Below are 19240 nucleotides of genomic sequence, written 5' to 3' on the forward strand. Positions count from 1 at the left end.
GACTACAGCCCCCAGAAGCCCTAGCGGCACTTCCTGTTTGAGAGCCCCTGCGCGCCCGGAGGCGCTTAAAGCTGCGAGGCTCCCTCGGTGGAGCGGGGGCACAACAAAGAGCTTACCTGGCTGGTGGACGCTCCGCTGCGCACTCTGCATAGCCCGGGGGTCCGGTGGTGTTCTGCTCTCCACATTTGCCGCCAAGACCTTGCTGGACGCCGCGTGGGGACTACAGCCCCCAGAAGCCCTAGCGGCACTTCCTGTTTGAGAGCCCCTGCGCGCCCGGAGGCGCTTAAAGCTGCGAGGCTCCCTCGGTGGAGCGGGGGCACAACAAAGAGCTTACCTGGCTGGTGGACGCTCCGCTGCGCACTCTGCATAGCCCGGGGGTCCGGTGGTGTTCTGCTCTCCACATTTGCCGCCAAGACCTTGCTGGACGCCGCGTGGGGACTACAGCCCCCAGAAGCCCTAGCGGCACTTCCTGTTTGAGAGCCCCTGCGCGCCCGGAGGCGCTTAAAGCTGCGAGGCTCCCTCCGCGTCGCGGACGCGCGCGGGCGGCGCCGGGCTAAGCCCGGGCAAAGGGCGGGCCCTCTGTGGCCCTCAGAGGCCTGAGGAGACTGGACTGGGCCAGGGACGCTGGTTCTGCGAGGATAAGTGGCACAAAGCTGCGGGGGTGATATAGAAATACCTGCTAACAGCAGCCAATGTTGTGTTATTTTTAATTATTTTAAAATTCAAGTGAAAGAGTAAAGGATTGCACGTCATTTCAATTCAGCTAGTTTCAGACGGGGGTGGTACGATTTATAATATACAATATGTCTAGATCTAAACCCTCCATGGGGCCACGTACAATGGATAATTACCTGGTCCAAAAGGTCAGTAAAATTAACTCAGAAAGACGACAATCGCTGGGGAAAAGTAGTACCCCGCATCTAGAGAGTCCTCTAGGAGGTCTATCAACACCTAGTACGGAGGGTGCGAATAATCACTCCGACACTAGTACCTGGGAAGTGGCAGAGTCAACAGAGAGGGGACACCCCGAGAACGTACAAACCATCCCCAATGAGTCTATAATAGATGACGGCCCTGACACGGTGGAGCAATGTATATCTTCCGCAAAGGGACGGGTAGTCAGAAAATGTAGAAAACTCCCGATTAAAAAGGGGACACTGCGTAAAAGGCAGAAACCGGCTGACTCACCAGATACGGAAAGTACGGACCTGAGGGAAATTTATGAGGGGATGACTGAGGATAGTACTACTATTAACATTGAGAAGATTATCGGTATCAAGATTAGGGATATCATAAACCCATTGGTCTCAAAAATAGAGGAGTTAACAAAGGAAGTAGGGAGATTGGGTGGTTTGCTAAATAGGGTCTTAGACAAACAAAGAGACGTGTCTGTTGCTACTACTGCTACAACTGTTGTAACTGACACCACTAACAATCAAGATAAGATCCAAGCACAGGGAGGCACTGCTAAGGAAGGCACAGGGAATAAAGGGAATGACAGTGCTATTCTGATAACGCCCCAAATGAGCACGCCTTCAATTAGCAATACTCTGCCTGTTAAGGATAACATAAATGAGTGGAAGGAAAAGAACGCTAAGGGCGCTGTAAATCTCCCACCTGAGTGTGCCCCTTATGTGGTGGTACTTACTAATGTGCCACCGCTAGATAACAGGGGTTTTCAAGAAAGCCATGATTCCCTAAAAAATAAATGCCTGTCATGGCTAAATAGACAATGTGGCTTTCCATTGAATTTCTCAGATAATATTCTGACAGTAAGGAGAGCCAACTGGATTGGGAGCGATAGGAAAAGATTAAAGGGGGACTGTGTAATTATTAATTTTAAATACCCACAGCATGTTACTACAGTCCTACTGAGAGCGGCATCTCTCCCACTCTCAGATGGCAATGTATGCGCCCGAGCACTAGGATACTTTTATAATCACCTTAATGATAATTGGAGGGACAATGCTAGGAGCAATACTAGAAGTACTTATCCACTCACTAGTAAACCCCATAATGATATTCCTACACAGAACAGATTTCTTGCACTTAGTACCTTGGACTCTAATGATTGACGCACAAAAGAGACGGGGATATGTGCAAGCTGGAAAGAAGGACCCAATTTGGAGAACTGTAGAGAGGAATGTCGATCTGTAATTTCTGTAGTAACAACCTTGGTTCCTGGATTTGTGTCTAAACTGAATGAGGCGGAGATCACACAAGAGGGTAGTACGAATACAGGTGAACCGGGCCAAACCTATGAGGAAAGCATAACGGAGGGAAACGCTCGAGGTCCTACTGGTGGGATTAGTATCAGAACAGGTATATGCTCCAGGCTGGTGTGCTGGAATGTAGCTGGTCTGAAATCCAAAAGCAGAGACCCGGGTTGGAACTCCTTTATTAATAGGTACGATATCCTATGTTTTCAGGAAACCTGGTGCAAAGATAATATTGATTTTGAGGGGTTTGTTTCATATAACCTACCAGCATATGGAGACGGACCGGGAAGAGCTAAGGGGGGTTTACTCACGCTTGTATCGGTCCATCGACAGATGATGGTTATAAAGTATGTGCCGGTAGGTGATCTAATACAGATGGTTTGGATCCGAGAAGGCAAAAGCCGTAATATCCTTCTGATCAATTATTATAACAATATTTTTGATAGCACCAGGGGAAGAATCGTAACTGAATTGGCCAATGCAATTGAGAATCTAAGTTTGAACTCTAATGAGGTATTTGATATTATCTGGTGTGGGGATTTCAATGTCTCATTATGTGAATTACTATCCACAAAAGCGTGTGGGGTCACAAATAATGCTGGTTGGGAGGCCCCACACTTTAAGCATGATATGTATGGGGAAAACTTGAATGCATTAATGGGGTGCCTTGACCTGGAAATTTTGGATTGCTGCAGGGATAGTAATGGTTCACCCTTCCCTACATTCAGGAATTGGCGTGCCAACTCTGTAATCGATCATGTGTTGGTATCCTCCACTATTGCTGACTGTTTTGCCCCATTGGAAATGGAAACAATGGGCACTAGTGACCATAATTGTATTATTGTGCCCATGTCCTTGTGGGAAGGGAATGATAGAGAGACAGGATCTACGATTGGAAACATTGAGGCACACCGGGTTAATGGGGTAAGGTTGAGGTGGATAGGTGCAAAAGCATCAGAACTAAGGGAATCTATTATTACAAAGAATTTAGCAGACATGGTTTTTATTTTAGAGAATAGATTAGATCATGAGCGGGTCTTATCTAGTTTTAAAGAAATCAACAATGCCATTAACGCTAAGTTTACAAGCAGTGGTAGGGGTGGTAAAAAACCTGGTTTGGTCTGGTTTGACAAAACCTGTTCTACTGCCCTGACTGATCTTAAACAGGCCCTTGCAATTAGACCTAGAGATAAAAAACTAGTAACTACTCTGAGGCTAGAATATAAAAGTGCTATTAAAGCAAGGAAGAAGGTTCTACAGCTTCAGGCCTGGGACTCTCTTAACCAGGCGGCAGAACTTTCTAATTCCGTATTATTTTGGGCAACAGTCAACTCCCCATTCCTTAAGGAAACAAATATGCCTGAGTTAACATCAAATGTTTCCTGTGAAGGCTGGATTACCCACTTCTCAAATATTTTTGACTCAGATAAAAACACTAATGTCGGGACAGATAGCTGGCCGATTATACCATTGGAGATTAGTGTGGAAGAAGTGGAAATGGGGATTAGGGCAAGTAAAGGAGGGAAGGCCCAAGGCCCAGACGGGGTCCCTAGTGATGTATATAAGGATGCCCCAGATGTATGGGGCCCTTTGTTGGCTGTTGTTTTTAATGCCGCGGTTTGTATAGACCCTCCGTTAACATGGGAGGAGTCTATAATTGTACCAATATATAAGAAAGGTTCCAGGTCAGATGCAAAAAATTATAGACCAGTTTCATTACTGGATGCCTCGGTAAAAATTATGAGTAGGATTATGCTAGTTAGGCTCGAAGAATGGGTAGAACAGGATTGTATTCTGTCAGATAGCCAATATGGCTTTAGGAAAGGCAGGGGTACACTCGATCAATGCATTAATCTAGAACTATTGATCGGGAAATATAGCGAAGCCAAATCTGGCCATATTTATATGTGCTTTGCAGATTTAAGTAGCGCTTTCGACATGGTTGACCACTCTATTCTGTGGTCAACCTTGTTGGAATTAGGGGCGCCAAAGGGCATAATCTATTTTCTCGCCAGGATGTATGAGAGATTAAAAACATGTGTACGTTTTGGTAAGAAGGGCGAATGTACCCGGAACTTTAGCGTAAAACGAGGTATAAGGCAGGGTTGTGTTTTAGCACCACTTTTATTTATTTTATTTATAAATAACATTGATGCAATTTTAAAAGAAGTACCTGCGGATGCTCCTATGATTAACGGTGTCCCAGTACCAGTGTTACTATATGCTGACGACGCTGTATTGTTATCAAGAACCCCGATAGGGTTACAACGACTAATGGATAGTTTTGCTTCTTTTATTAATGATAAAAAACTTGTTATCAACAAAAGCAAAACTTATACAATGATATGTGGCCCAAAGAAACGTAAACATACAGCGAAAGGGTTTTTTATTGACAAAGTAAAAGTACAGCAGGTGGACAAATTCTGTTATTTAGGCATAACTTTTGCTGAAGATAAAAAGTGGAAACATGAATTTAATAATATACGCAATAAAATGGCTAGAAATGCACATGGAATTTTTAGATTTGCCCAGAAAATTGGGGATCGTAGGACCAGAGATATGACAAAAATTTATCAGGCAAGATGTGTTTCGATTGCATTATATGGGGCAGGAATTTGGGGTTACAGTGATGTATGTGAATTACAACTGGAACAGAATTCTTTCCTTAAAAAAGTTTTGTGTTTACCCACTTCGGCCTCTAATGCATTATGTCACCAAGAGTTAAATATGAACTATCTATCCGATCTTTTGTCACTTAGACCTTTGATGGTTTGGCGGTCTATTTGGTTGAATGAAGAAAAATCTTTTAGTAGGGTTATTATCCAGGATTGTATGCGATTAGATAACGCTTTAGCAATACCCTGGATTAAATACATTATTATGTGTTTTTCGGACATTTTTAACCTGAATATTGTAACTGATCCGAACGCTGTCCTATTAATCCCTAAGATCGAGTTAAAAAGGGTGTTTCTTGCCTTTGTGGAGAGGAAAAGAACTGTTATTGCTGGTACTCTGTCCACGGTAATGTTTTATAACAGATATTTGTCCATAGATGGATTCCCTGTCTATTTAACTCTTGTCACCAGGCCGACACATAAATTTGTGCTGACCAGATTGAGATTTGGAACAGTGCATCATCTGGTGGCACAACCTGTAATGAGGAAATACCCTGTAGGTCCTTGTAGTTGTGACGGGATTTCCAAGCAGAGCACAATGCACTTTATATTATTCTGCAAGCTCTACTCTAACTTTCGTATTATTTTGCTAAAACCCATGTTTGTTAAATATGGTACACGTACGGTCGAGCAAGCTATGAAACTGATTTTTAATTTACAATCGGCTGATATTTGTTTTTATACTGCTACTTTTTTAAACAAATGCATCAATGTTAGGAAAAGCATGTGTTTTTAGATGTGGTTATGTCATTTTAAGGTGTAAATTATTGGTTTTTATTAATTATTAATACTGTTTAACGATGTGTAATCATGTCTGCTATAAGCTGTTCATATTTTGTAATTGTGATTATGTATGCTTTTATGGACATTAATTTGTACCGAATAAAGCTGAATTGAAATTGAAATTGATATCTTTTCCATCCATTTTCCACCCCCAAACCAAACTGAAGAACATAAAGATAGTGCCAAAACAATAATAATATGCATTTCAACAAATGGAATGAACTTTGCTGAAGGTCAGTAACCTGTTCTTCTAATGGTTATTAATTCCAGCAGATTCATTCCTTTAACACTTTCAGAGCAATACCTTAAACAAGATGATATTGGAGGATATTCTCCCCCCTCAAACCGGAAATGACTGTAATTCGGCCCCAACACATTTAAACTGACTTTGGCTCACAATTTTCTGGCATTAATGACTTGAAAATGACTGAAGAGAAGAACAAGCAGCATTACCAATTCTCTGCCCAGAAGCATTTCTTAACAATGCCAAAGTCACAGCAGTCATATTGAGAAACGAGATCTGAACTCTTCATGAGGGGGGCTTACCAGTCAACTTATAGCGATGCTTGCAGTCTCAGAGACGAAGTGACAAAGTCTGTTTCTGAACAGCTGTCCTAACATTTCACCCTGAGAGAATACAAACAAGTTATCTTTCTTACAAAAATCTTTAGACGCACAAAAATAGAAATTCAGAGGCCTTTAGGGGTCAAACATGAGAAGCCACTCTTCCTCCTCCTTTGTGCAGAATTCCAAGGATTGCTGACAGAAAAAGGGAATTCAAATGGATTGAAAGCCCATCTCCACTCATTCAGAATTCTTTTTTTCCACAAACATTGCAATTACAATGTTGTGATCAATTCCTGAACAACAATTTGTTCAAACCTTAGGACCCTGATCTTACGGTCTTGGGTGTACGTTCATTCATTGAGGTAGGTTTTTCTGAACTCTGCTTTCTCCAATTGTCTGTATACGATATCCCTATTCCCACATTGCGATTAATTCATGGTGAAAAATTCCTCAATAATCTATAAGACTTAGTCACTTTGTATGCGTTTAAGGTACAAAAACATTTTTTTTTTCATTGCACCTTGTTGGTCTGCTTTTTAGAATCTCAAATATTGTCCCTCATTCACTCTTTTGCTACAGGCCATTCCAGTTCATTCTCCAAAGGAGACCCTCTAATCATCCTGAGTTGAAACACATTGACACATCTATCAAATGGCGATAAGGATCATTGGGTAAACTATTTTGAGAAAGCCTATAGGACACCAATGGGCTCTCCTCACTCACACACGATTCATCCCCTATCCAGAAGGGCAGATGGTCAATTCTTTCGAACATTCTACCCATACTCGCTTTTCAAAAAACGCGTTAACTGCCACTTCGGTTTATTACGATACTTTAAAAACATACGTGTGGAGTCTATTCTCACAAAAAGAAGGTGCTGGCACATATCTTTTTTGCATATACATATTGTTTTTTGTATCACCCAAAATATATTGTGTAAACGTATGTCCTGTACATAAAAGTTCATTATCATGTGTTCTCCTATTCCGTGTACTATGTTGTGAGTATTGAATCCACGTCTAACCATATGAACTATTTCTATAAGATAGCTTTGAATTAAATAATCGAAGGATCAATTGTTTTAGTACCTTTCTATGAAATGATCCTCTGAAACATTCACACAGGGGGTTCTTTCTTTTTGTTTACAATTTAGAGTGGCCTAGCAACCTGGGATTTATGGGCCCACTCCTGGTTCTCATCGTTTGTTCCCTTTTCTACCAAGTCAGTATTAATAGCAGGTCAACTGTCAAACTCCCACAGGCTTTATAGTTTCAACACAAGGTGCAGAGACAGGGACCTGTGAAAAGAGTGTTGTCACAATGCACATGGGATAGTAAAAACATGACAAGACTTCTCACATCCCAGCAAAATTCATAGTGGCAAGTGTCGTATGGTTATATGCCATACCTTCATCTAAACCATCTTTACGCCACTGCACTGGAGTGCTGGTGTTTCTGAGCCCATAGTTACAGTGTTAACAATAAAAACAATGTGATGTCTGTTAAAAGGACAAGACTGACTTAAAAGGGAAACATTTGAAATGGAGACACTTAGCAGCTATGTCCACAAAAAAGTAGCACCACTTTAAGGTAGTCAAAGAGGGCGGAAAAGCACTTACAAGCATACTTAAAGCTTCAAATTTAAGGTGCATTAGAATGCAGAGTGACAAATTAATCTGGTGTAATTTAGAATCTCAAAAGGTGTCACAATATTCAGTAAGGAGTAGGTGAATTACCCCCACTACTCCAGGAATTTGTGTACTAAAACATGAATATAGCATTCTTTCTTTTTTAATCCATTAATAGTCCTGTAAACCAGACAGGGTCCTGACATATGTGACTTATAAATAATAACTGCAAGCAAAAAAGTTTTGGAAACACAGGAAAAAGGTTTTTGACTATTTGGGGAGTTAGACAAGTGAATTAATACGGATATGTAAAAATTTCAAAACATTTGGAAAAAATTTGAAAAACCACTGAAATTCACAAAAATAAACACTGATAACAGAACATTCTAATCATATAGTTAGACATTACTGAGCTCACAGCACTCTCAATCAGAACATACCAAGCACTAACATAACATCATCCTAACACATCAAATAGAGCCTAAATATGCCTTTACTTGGCTACTACAGCAGCCAACAGCACTTTTTACTACCACCAACTGTCTCACTAGCATACACTTCCACAGGCAGTGGACATGGCAATGAATATAGAAAATGCATAAGCAATTTGGTATTACCGTCTGGTCTCAAATACAAAAAATATGAACCCAAAACCTATTAAAATGGATGCCTTCCCCAAAATGGGAACACACCCATTGCCACTAATTTCTTGAGAAGCACATTCTTCTCAAGCTGGTTCAAATTTCGGTGCTGACTGAAACCTCAGAACCATTCGATAAGTCACTCCTGAACGACCCAAAACACAGCCATGACATACCAATGACAGATTGTGCAAAACAAATGCCATTAACAAAAACAACAAGACATTTGGCAATGTGACCAACCTTCCCCAATTGGCCAAGTGGCGTCAGTTTGAGCTTAACCTACATGCCCTGTTCTTTTCTGTGTGGGGTGCTTAATATACTATTATGAAGTGGTTCCACTTTTCCATTGAAGATCGGGCAATTCCAAAACCATGAATACTACTAATTCTGAGTGAATTAAACAAATCCCAGCTTGTTTGAAAATCCACTCTGGTTCCTCAGAAAAATCTATAAAAGTATGTACAGTTACTAACTTTGGAAAATGTTACCAGGATAGGCATGAAAATTGAAAGCAAGGGCACAGCTATTTTTTATCGTCTCCCTCCCGCCCTTCAATTTACTAAATTATTTGCAGTCCTGTAGGCAGCAAACATTATATTAAAGGTCACAGTAATGACAGACAGCACAGTTGCACCTCTGCCAATCCATGTAATCGTAGGATTGACAGCATTTACTATTTCTCATGCCATTTTCAAACATCCATATGATATATTTTTGCTCTGCTATCAGAGCTGCACTGTCTTCGACCATATCTAAAAATAAATTTTGTGGCAGAATTTAGGCGCAGTTTTACTTCTTATCCAACGCAAACTGGAAAGCAATGACACAAATCACTTTGACATCATTACCGTTTTGGACTACATCATACAAGGGTTGCTTACTAGCTAAAGAATACAATGAAAATGAATCTTACTGACCTAGGGCTATGCACACCGAAATCCATGTCGTACGTTTACTAGGGTGACATTATCGGACTGAGGGTGGAAAAGTCTCCTGAACAATCCATGTGGTCAAGGTCTGAGATCTGCAAAACACCTTCATGTTAGCTACCTGTGTTGTTAAAGAATCTTATACAAGGGGTATGAGGGAAGTGGGCATAAAGGCATGATATATTACTGACAAGGAATCTTAGCACACATTTATTCAAATATTCTTAGAAAGTAGCATATATGTACCTTTAGTTAACCTAGAAACTCAAATGGTTACAGATCAATGTGCAAATGACTTGCCAGTACATGAAGACAGAACTACATGAGATCATTTCACATGACCATAATAGAACCCCTTGATTCTGTAAAAACGGGTTCTCAACTTGGAATAAAACACTAATATACATGTGTTTTGGGCACTTTAGGACATCACATATTGCTAATAAATTAGAAGATCATTCGTTGACTGCAAACTCAGTCTCCTCGTACTCGACAGACATTGCTTTTTGTAAGACTAAAACACCGACGTGTATACCAGCTTAAAATTCAAGCCATTACTCGCACATAAGTTTATTTCCTCTGCTGGCTCGCAGCTGGGAGGGAACCTTCTGTTAACATTGTGTTCTCATGGCCAAACGTCGGTGATGGTAGCACAATGTGCCCCTTGTGTTGGGCAGAAGGTGAGAATTTGAAGTGAATCTGACTGGGTACTGAAGTACACGATTTTGCTGAGGGGAAGATACTGCTTCACAACAGTGTTTTCTTTTTTATGCAAGATGGCTCAACATGTATGTTTTGCCTGCAGTGTTCTAGGGAGTAAATGTTTAAAATGTATCATCAATTTGGTGAAATAATTTCATTAGCATCAACTGCTATGCTGTGTAGATTTTAGGAACCTTAAGTAAGATGCTAATGTAGTCTTGTTTATAGGTAGAACCTACCAGACAGTGCAAGCTGTATGGTTGCAAAATACCTACTGTGGACATACCAAGAACTAACAGGGGCTTACATCCTGCTCTTTGATTACCATTGGTTGAATATATGGTCTCTCTCATTAGCTTCCTTTTTTAGGTCTCTGCTTGTTCCAGCTTTTCCTTCTTGCGTTTTCCCTCCCCTGGAGCAAAGCCTCTCAACCATCTCTCTAGTTGGGTGTCTTCAGTGCTTTCATTCCTCAATTTTAGGGAACTATTTTTTTCTTTTCTGCACAAGCCCTGTATGAGAGCGCATGTGTTTTCCTGCTATCTCCCTCGTGTGCTTCCAAAGGCATGGGCAAAAGACACTGGCAAAAAGACAATAGATCCAAAAGACTTGACCTACTGACTTTGAAAAAGCTTGTTTTTGTTTGCCTTCTGGGGCATGTAGGCCAGTATGTGTAATGCAAAAATCAAATGCAAGTGCCGGAACACAAAGAAAAATATGAAAAAGCTAAGAAAAGTCCCAGAATAAAGTGGTGTTACTTAAAACTCCAAAAGTAAATGATTACGCACTTCACGAGTGTCTGTTCCACAGACATTTAGCAATTTGCTTCAATGTCTTTCCACTTATGTTCATTTACAAGTGTAGTGTGGGGCTTTCATTTACTGATACAGCTCACTATGTTCAAATGTGTGCGGTTAATGCTCGTGTCTATATTAAAATTGTACTTCAGTGCATTATATCATGCCAAGCAAGAAGCAAAATTCCAAGCAGATCCACGTAAAGTAGAGGTAAACGGTTTCCTTTCAAATTTGCACTTATTCTTTTATGATGCAAAAGCAAAGTACAATGTCATCCATGATCAAGGGTTTAACATATGCATGGCTTTAAGTGCTAAACAAAGAAAATATTTTCTTTTTTAGATTGTGATATCACAATAACGGTTTCCTATGAGAAAAACAGTTAAATACCAATATTTTTTATGCAATGAAAGATTCTATTTCTACTCAGCAGAAACCATGAAATGCTGCCCATATTTTTGATAACTTCTTTAATGCCAAATTCCAAGACTGACAGCAATGCTCCAGAGCACGCACTTTGGGAAGCGTATACCGCCAGGGGTTCACTTGACTCCAAATTTGCTTTATAAAGACAAGATCTTGCTGTTTGACGCTCATCTAGACTCAGTGATGCGATTTTCACTGAGGACATCAATAATTCCATGGAGCTTCATAAACAGGAAAAAAACAAAAATCAAAATCTCATTCTAGTAGTTAAATAAAAAACTGCAGGACCAAAACGTGAGCGACCAGGGCCCATGCAAACTTGTTAGAGCACCTGGACCAGGCATCAAAGATATTTGTTTTTTCTATTAATATAAATTAAAATGTATTATATATGTTGTATTCCAAAAAACTAAATACTGTGCAGTATACATCCTCGAACGGATGTTGTGTTAAGGGAACATAACCTGCACCATTCATTTTGAGTAAACTATATCCCACATTCTTTTTTACATTTCAGCAGAATTCCAACCTCTAAATTGATGCTGTGCTTCTGCAACCAAAAATATCAGAAAGGTAACCCAAATTTACTGTAGTCCGATTTACAGAGCTCACCGACCATGGCATCTGTATGACCTATATTCAAGCCAGCTAATGTATGAAGAGCTCATCTTAACCAAAAGAAATGAACCCAATAACCAGAGTTTGTCTTTCTGATTAGATACTGGAAGTTGGGCCAAATCCTTTTCTCTCGATATATTTTAATGTGTGATTAATAAAAGTATTAACAAAGGACTTGATATTTCTCAATCTATAAAACATGCAAGGTGTAACAAAAAATGTGCACATAATACAAAAGGTTGAAAAATCTACCTGGAAAATTTACTTCCCTCTCAAACATACATTGTAAACGCAAGTAGACTGAGTCTTGTTATTCTGTATGCACGTATCAACCTAGTTAGCCTATTTTTCATCTTTCGGTAGAAAGTAGTTGGTAGATAATAGGCACCACAAAAGAAAAACACAAAAAAGCTATAGAATTGACATCTTGATAAGCGTGATTTGTCCTATCAAGGTGAGTGGAATAGGATTCCACCGAATCAACAAATTATTTATTTTGTATACCAAGGAAATATAATGCAGAGCATAGAGTCTTCTGATTTTTCAGAGAACTGTACTCGCAAATATCTTATATGAAGTGCATTGGGTTTTAGTATTAATAGCAGAGAGATGACCTTAAACCTCCAAAATTGGTTAACTGTTCTCTGATACTGAAAGTCACTTGCATAACTTGACATTCGCCTTTCAGAAAAAGAGCTATGTCACACATATACTTTGATTGGTCTAATATTGGTTATTTGAGTTAATATCCACCCCGAATTGCAAATCAATAATGAAAGAGGCTCCATTATTAATGTACGTAATACTGGTGAAATCGGAAAACCTTGATGCTTGCCCTAGTAACTAATATTTTGTTCACTTTATTGTTATTTAAGAGAATGATAGTCTTGGAATCTGTATATAAAGAGGCAATCAACATTGTTAGCTTGTAAGAAAAGTCAAAGGCCAAGAGTACTAAGATTAGGAATCACCAGCTCACATGGTGGTTTGTTATATTATGTGTATTTGTATGGCACGCATATCACCGGGAGGGTACCTGTGCGCCTAGTGAAGGACTATGCCGCCATGGCTGGGGTCTAATGGAATAGTAAAGTTTTCAGTTTCTTCTGGAATTCAAGGACTGAATAGCGGCTCTGATGTGCAGGAGGACGTTGTACCAGGCTTTGAGAGCCAGGTACAAGAATCGCACCCCAGCACTGGTTCTTCGGGTGCAGAGGACGTGACAGAGTAGGAATTCGGCGGAACGGAGGTTTCTGGTCAGAGTGCGGGATATGGTGCAGCTGTTCAGGTAAGTGGGTCCAAGATTGTGTAGGGCTTTGTATGGGTGTGTAAGGGCTTGAAGAGTGTGCATTTGTGAAATGGGCGCTAGGGGAGGTCTTTTAGGTGTGTGGAGATGCGAGTGCAGGGTGGGAATTAGTGCCTGAGACTGTTTGCAGCTTTTTGCATGACCTGGAGTTCTGTTGAGATGTGTAGTGATGCCAACATACAGGATGTGCCTGTTGTCTAGCTAGCCGGAGACAAGGGCCTGCGTGACAGGTCTACAGGTGTTGAGCAGGAGACATCTAAAGATTTTTCTGAGAAGCTTGAGGCTAAAGTAGCAGTAAACGAACGTGTTGAACTGGCTGGTCGCCGACAGTGAGACGTCCACTATAACCTCAAGGTTCCTGGCTTGATTAGATGGGTTGGGTGTTGGTCCTAGTTCAGCAGGCCATCAGGCATAGGTCCACAGCGAGGTGCCCTTTTCTAAAGAGTACTAACTCTGTCTTGTCGGAGTTGAGCCTTAAGTAGATGGTCTTCATCCAGTTGGCAACTTCAGAGATGCAGGTGGTGAATTTCATACAGCTGTTGGGAGTGTTCCATAAGAGAGGGAGAGGATGAGCTGGATAGGCTTATTAGATGTTGTTGATTCAGTGTGCCCAGATAATATTGGCAAGCGGTGCCATGTAGACACTGAATAGCATAAGGCTGAGCCTTGGGGTATTCAGCATATTAGGTTGGCGAGGTCAAAGGCCTTTTCCGCATCAAAAATGTTTGCTGCCCGTTTCTTTAAAGTTGTGACTAAATCTAGCCTCTGCCTAGTAGAAGGTATTGGATGACAAGTGTTACCCATGGCAAACCCTGTCTAGTCTCTATAATGGAAGAATAGGCCATAATATGATTTTTTATGATTTTTACCAATACCTTGAAACGCAAATTTATCAATGTGAAAGGGTGATACGATCCTGGTTCGAAAAGAGACGCGTTTGGTTTTAGGACACTGATAAGGATGCTAAATTGAAAAGATTGTGGAACAATTCCACAATGAAATATACAGTTAAACAATAATGGTAACACATGATGTGAAAGTGATAGTATTATAGTGGTATACCGGTCTATAGGAAAGACATTTTCACCAAAGCCTTGGAGATATAGTTGATTTGGCTACTTCCTGATCAGTAGTTTGAGGCAAAATAATTTATTGAGCATTCTGTTTTCATCTCGTTATTGGAGCATTAGACAGAAATTATTGAATTTCTTTCCCTGTGTTTTCTTCAGAATCAGCAGATTATCACATCAGAGTATTGATGTCTGAAAATAGGATTGATTGCAAGTGTTTCCTTCATCTCAGATTCGAAAAGATTACTCAACATATTTCTTGCTGGTTTATCCCCAGGAGGCATGTGCCAAGAAACAGTCGGTTATTTCATTCTCCTCATAAGCTTCTGGACAATAACCCCCGAGTTTGTTAGCTCCTGTTGGGGAAATAAATCCTGTACTGCAGAACAAGCAGACTCAAGTTGGTTGAAGAGTTCTAACGAATGTCTGCTAAATTAAGGGTCATGATCTGGCTTATACATATTTTTCTGGATGCACTCGCATTGCACCCAGATGTATCACCAGTCTCATGTTCACACAAAAAAACCACACATAATAATCTTACTTACAGAAATGGGTTTTAGGTTAGCCTACTTTAATCTTTGGATAACTAAAGCATCAGTCACATGTTGGTTCAGCACGCATACAACGGATCAGCCCAGTTCAGCCATTGGCTCGGTAGCCACATCTTATTCACACTTGGCTCAACTCTAGGACAGTCACTGGTGTCAGCGTTGGGAGTGATGCCATTTAGCCCCTTTACAAAGGAGTTGACAAGCAAAAGAGTCCACCTTGGTGGGCAGGTGCATTGCTTACTTTCTGCTGTGCAATTGCGCTAACATAAAATGTGCTTTTCTTGATCCAGTGGTCTGCTCCATAGCTGGATTGGGAATAGCCCCATTAATGTTACATGAACAGTCCCAGCAGCTGATCTCAGGGAGAACAAGTGCACCTGCACCGGGCTGCAAGCAATCACTTCAACAGAGACAGGAGCCAGTGTAGCAGACAATCTGGCCATGCTCACATTTATGTGTATCTCGCCCGAAGCGACTGGCAGAAGTGTCAGTCAAGTTTGCAGCTTCTGGATCAATGTAAACACATAAAACAGCAATGTTTTCTCTTTCTTTATTGCATACATATTAAAAATGCTGCTGTGTAGTTCATAGATCAATGTAAACATTTACAAAATAGTTTGTATTTTTTTATATATATATTGAAAAACAATGATGTTAAACAAAACAAAAAAAAAAGAAAATTATTCTGCTACGATTGTTACATTAAACGTTCCGAGTCCGTGTTTTCACTGAATGGGGTCTTCCGATTACACCATTCTAAGATGTCTAATACGTATACATGTACATAAAGGCTCCCTCAACAATTTCTCCAAGATGACGGCACCCCTGCTGGCGGGGGGGGGGGGGGGGCATTTGTCTAGAGTGCCATGGTGGGTAAAAACGAATGGACTGGAATACGGTAGGGATTTCCTGTGGCTGAATTTAGTTCAAAACTTTCCATCCACCACCGTATTGTTGTTGCAGCTGGAGCCCTAAGTGTGTCGGGTATGACCTGGGTCCTATGCCTTAGGACTCAAGCTACACCCTACTGATGAGCCCCAAGAAGGTTAAAACAAGCAGGTGTGTTGTCCTTTCTGGAAGTGGCATCATCGTCTGGCAATTTGGAACAGACTGTGCTCCTAAGCAGCAGGAGCAATACTGATGTGCATATGGCGGGGCTTTGTCTAGAATGGTATGGTGGCCATAAAACAACAAACTAAAATGTGACCCGAGAGATTACCAGTGGCTGAGATTATTTCAAACATTACATCCATCAGCTTGTTGTTGCGCTCGAAAGGTAAGCAGCATATCATGTTGGGAAGCATGCTAAGTTACCTATTTGCATACACCACAGAAATACATGGTATACGTGTCTTCGACTATATTTCCAGAATTGGCAAAGGCCAGGGCTCCAGGCACTGGCCAAAGCTACCTTACTTACCCAGGCGAGAGTCTCACCAGCCCACGAGGGTAGGGTCTCAAAGCCCCCAAGGTTTGCAAAGTTTAAAGGCATGTACCTGTCAGCTTTAGATCACGTTTGGCTAAAAGGTCACCAGAGATGTTGCATTCTCAACTGAGATGCATACAATGGACAATTATGATTGTTCACACTCTTTGTCCCACCCGTAAGCCATGTGGATTTTCTTTAGGTACACAAAGTGTCACAAGTCAACAGGCATAATTAATTTTGCACACCCCCCAACGTCAATGACCTATGGCCGCTGGTGCGCACACCAGTATATGCTTATTCATTTGAACTGGCAGCTGTAATGTCTACCTGGTTGCAGACAGTATGGCCCTGCACACAAACACACACTTTTCATAAATATTTGACGTCAGGAACGCTAATAGTAAATAATTCTCTTCTTGAATATTTCTAGACCTCTCGTTGGAGTTCCTCGGCAGGGATAGAAATACAGGTACTTCCAAGAGCCATAGACAAAAGGGGCACAAACCGGTTGCTCTCCTCTTCAGCATCTCTTCAACCACACCCCTTATTTATTTAATTTATATGGCGCAACAGCTACCCAACAAGGGTTTCCCGGCGCCTGGACAGTGCTGGAATATTGAAAGATTATTGATTAAATAGCCAGGTTTTTAATGAGCGACAAAACTGGGAGTACAAAGTTTCCTTACATATGGCAAGAGGAATGGAGTTCCAAAGAGTGGGGCCTAGAACCGAAAAAGATCTACCACCCATTCTGGATAGATTAAATATAGGAACTAGAAATTTTGCAAGATGACGGGTCGGAACATAGGGACAGAAAAGTGTCTGTAAACAGTCAGGTGCTAAACCCCATTTGATTTTAAACATAAAGCTCAATGCTTTAAACTCAACAGACTTTTCAATTCTAAGCCAATGTAGATCCCGAAGATGTCCAGAGATAGAAGAACATCTAGGAACCTTACAGAGGAGTCTTGCAGCGGAGTTTTGTACAAGTTGCAGCCTGCGGGACACAGCCTTATATGCAACCAGAAAAAGAACATTCCCGTAGTCCAGCCGTGATGTAATAAGAGCATGGACTACGGTTTTCTGGGTATCGCTGGGCAACAACCAAAGGATTTTGTGCAACCATTTTAAAATAGTGAAACAAGTAGCAGCAACCTTGACTGCTTGGTGATGCATTGTCAAAGAGTCATCAATATAAAAACCCAGGTTGCGGACATGATCAACTGGCCGCGGAAGAGAGCCCATCTCGTCCGGCCAATGAGAGGAGCCCCAGAGATCTTTCTGTTTACCTAAAATAAGGATCTCAGTTTTATTGGCATTGAGTTTCAAATAGTTTTTACTCATCCAAATAGCAATTTGGCGTAAGCCCAACTGGAAGTTAGAGATGGAGCAAGGGTCAGAGTTGGAAAGCGAGAAGATGATTTGAGAATCATCAGCATTTGTAAAAAGGGACAGTCCAACACTGTCAGCAATATCTGCTAGCGGCCTGACAAAGATTAAAAAGCAAAGGACTCAAGATAGAGCCCTGAGGAACTCCAAAAGGCGATGGAAAGACATTAGAGCTGTCAGAAGCGGAAAAGACCTGAAAAGTGCGGTCAGCTAGGAAAGAAGTCAACCAATCCAGAGCATAACCGCAGATGCCAAAAGATTTCAGTGTATTCATTAATATAGGGTGGGAGATAGTGTCGAACGCCGCGCTCAGATCCAATAATATGAGCACGACTGCATCTCCAGCATCCAAAAGGAGTCGTAGTCTTTCCGTGACACCCAAGAGAGTGGTCTCAGTCGAGAAGCCAGGTCGAAAACCAGATTGTGAGGAATGAAGTATTTTGTTTGCTTCAACAAACTTGGAAAGGTGTAGATGAATGTGCCTTTCCAAAATCTTAGAAAAAAATAGGCAAAAGGGAAATGGGTCGATAGCAAGAACTTTGGGGTCTGCAGTAGGCTTTTTTAGCAACGGGACAACCATTGAGTGTTTCCAGGCAGACAGAACTCTGGACTCTTGCAGCGAAAATTTAAGGGCTTTCACAATAACCTGAAGATGAATGGGATCGAGTTGTTTTATAATGGAAATAGGTAGGGGATCATTAGGGGAACCAGATTTTATTGTACCAAGAATAGGACAGAAAGAGGCCAGATCCAAAAGAGGCCAAGAGGCTAACAGAAGGGTCCATAGAAATCTCTTCAACCACACCCCTTACCCGACTTTCACCTCTGCCTTGCACTTTGTCTCGTTTTGTTCCCTTTTCCTGTACGTGTGTCATTTTATTCCTCAATATTACCAACGACTGTGGGTGCTACTGGTGTTAGTTAATGCTTATCATTATGGAGCACGCATTTGCCTCTCTTTACGTTTGTATGATGGTTGAAGAAATGCTTCCTGTGCCCAGCATGGACTCTAAATGTTTGGTTTCAGTTTCTATCCGAAACAGTTTCATTACTGGCTCAAAGTATAAACACACACCTTAAAGGATCCAGGTCTTTGGCGATCATAGAGAAAGTTGCCTCCTTTTCATTTCACTGAGCAGTGTGATTAAATGGGGTCACTGAGCAGTGTGATTAAATGGGGTATGGTGCTTCTAAAAGCAAGAATTGACACCAGTGCAGAAATAAATTACATGTAGATAAACTCATCTGCAACCTTTACAACAAACGTGTCCTGAATTTCCTTTTGGAGACTCTACTTGATCCGCTACGAAATATTTTTGTGTATTTAATAAAATTGGTACATGGTGCTATTTGGTGTTGCTGGGAATAATTTTTCGCGCATTTTGATCATGGTTTAAAGTATGTATTGATTTCTAAAAGGTATGTTATTTACCACTAGAGTTTCTACTTTTTTTTTTTTAACCTGTGGCCATAAAAAGTCCAATGCCTAAATAAACTTATTATAATTG

The 19240-nt window shown here is 41.0% G+C and overlaps 2 protein-coding genes across 3 annotated transcripts in view; one reads left to right on the forward strand and one right to left on the reverse strand.

Moving 5' to 3' along the window:
* The window catches only part of CEP55 (centrosomal protein 55), a 195025-nt gene that overhangs the window by 148431 nt on the left and 27354 nt on the right, over window positions 1-19240 (reverse strand). The window contains exon 2 of one of the 2 annotated variants that reach the window (XM_085606125.1): window positions 9433-9539. The exons of the other annotated variant lie outside the window; for it this stretch is intronic. The gene's annotated coding sequence lies outside the window, so the exon portion shown is untranslated. The remainder of the gene's footprint in view (window positions 1-9432; window positions 9540-19240) is intronic. 2 annotated transcript variants of the gene reach the window in all.
* The window catches only part of LOC146867463 (uncharacterized), a 67949-nt gene that overhangs the window by 38912 nt on the left and 9797 nt on the right, over window positions 1-19240 (forward strand). The window lies entirely within an intron of this gene.

The sequence above is a fragment of the Triturus cristatus genome, chromosome 1_2 (genome assembly GCF_964204655.1).
Source record: "Triturus cristatus chromosome 1_2, aTriCri1.1, whole genome shotgun sequence".
NCBI lineage: Eukaryota > Metazoa > Chordata > Amphibia > Caudata > Salamandridae > Triturus > Triturus cristatus.